Raw genomic sequence first — 2065 nt, forward strand, 5'->3', positions numbered from 1 at the left:
TAGTAGTATTTAAAACAAGAGATAAAGTTGTACATATTGATAGTGAAAAAGTTTTTATACTGTCATTATATTATCTGCAATTCATTTTCAATCATCGTTGATTATTAATTAAAGTTAATACAAATGAGTTGTAAATGATACATTCATTATTTATAGAGTAAATTACATTGACACCCCCTGAGTTTTAGTGAAATTACACAAACCACCACTCACTTGTCTAAACTACACAAACCTCCCATAGTTTTGTACTTTCATTATACTGACCACCCCTGTATAAGAAATAAGTGTAATCTTTTAAACAAAAAATGTGATAAATGCAATTAAGTTAAACAAAACATGATATATTGTGTAGACAAGTCTAAATAATATACAAATTAATGTATCTTTATTATTTTTTTGTTACAAAATGCATCAACAATTATAAAATCACTCTTATAATGTAGTGTAACGAACCAAAAATAATAAAGATATATTGATTTGTATATTATTTAGACTTGTCTACACAATATATCATGTTTTGTTTAACTTAATTGCATTTATCACATTTTTTTGTTTAAAAAATTACACTTATTTATTATACAGGGGTGGTCAGTGTAATGAAAGTATAAAACTAGGGGAAGTTTGTGTAAGTTTAGAAAAGTGAGGGGGTGATTTGTGTAATTTCACTAAAACTCAGTGGATATCAATATAATTTACTCTTATTTATATTTTACATTTCATACAAAATTATTATTATCTCTTCACTTTCTCCTAAAATTTGAAGACAGAGAATTTATGATGGTCTCATATATATTTCATTATCTCCTCTCTTTTTCTGTTCACATAATAAATCATATCTTTCTCTACAATCTCTTTCACTCTTTTTTCCACTCATTCTATCATATATCAAATGAAGGTTAAGAAGGAAAAACAAAATTTAAGTTAATTTTTATTTTTTAATTGAAAAAAATTTAAAAATATAATTGTTGAAAAAATAACTTGCAACATGTGACAATTCTTGTCCAGCTCTCCGATACTCGAGAGAATCATCATATACCTCCTGATTTTAACTGATTTTTTATACATGTGATTTTATTTGCACTATATTTGGTTGTATAGAAAAAAAGAGGAAAGAAAAGTGATGGAAAATTTCATTTTCCACCCTTTGGTTCCAAAATTAAATAGGGAGGAATGAAAAAATATGCATGGGTCCCACAAAAAACTTTTCCTCCCTAAGTTGGGAAGAAAATAAAGGAAGGAAGGAAACCATCAAAAATTTCAAATTTGCCCTTCATCATGAATTGAAAAAACAATAATATAGGTGAAAATAAATACAATGTAGTAAATTTCTTTGTTTATATTCATTTTTATGTGAAATTAGTTAACTTATATTTTTGTTGCTTTTGAACTCACAAATAAATAGTAATTATGTATGCTAAAAGATGAAGTGAAAAGAAAAAAGAAATATTATTACTTAAAATTATTAACAAAGTAACAAATAATAAATAAATTAGAAAGACAAAACACAAATATGTAGAAGTGAGATGATTAAAAATATAAAAGTGATTATCGAATATCAGTTATATTTTCTTATAGATACACTATTGTGAAAAAAATGTATGTAAAATGTTAATGATTTTCTTTGAATTTTATAAACAAATATTGTTATTGAATTTAGATTATATGTTACTTAAAAAAATATTAATTAATATTATTAAAAATAAATTATTTAGTTATCTAACGAGGGCATTTATGTCATTTTCAATACATTATATATAAATGTGTTTTTCTTTCCTCACACTTTTCTTCCATTTTCAATCATACCAAACAATAAAATTATCATATCATTTTCTACTATTTTTCTTTCCTTCAATTCTCTTTCTTTCTATTTTCTTTCTTTCTCCTTTCATTCCAAAACCAAACTAAGTGAGAGCATGAAGTATAAGATTTTGCAAATGTTAAGTTTAAGTTGGCCAAACAATTATTAATTAATTTGCTCATGTACTAGTTGAAGTTCCACAAATCGAGGAGTCAAGCTTTTCTAAGATTCTCTAGTGCCACCGGAAGAGTAGTGTGCGAAATTACA

Source organism: Lupinus angustifolius, chromosome LG06 (assembly GCF_001865875.1).
Source record: "Lupinus angustifolius cultivar Tanjil chromosome LG06, LupAngTanjil_v1.0, whole genome shotgun sequence".
NCBI lineage: Eukaryota > Viridiplantae > Streptophyta > Magnoliopsida > Fabales > Fabaceae > Lupinus > Lupinus angustifolius.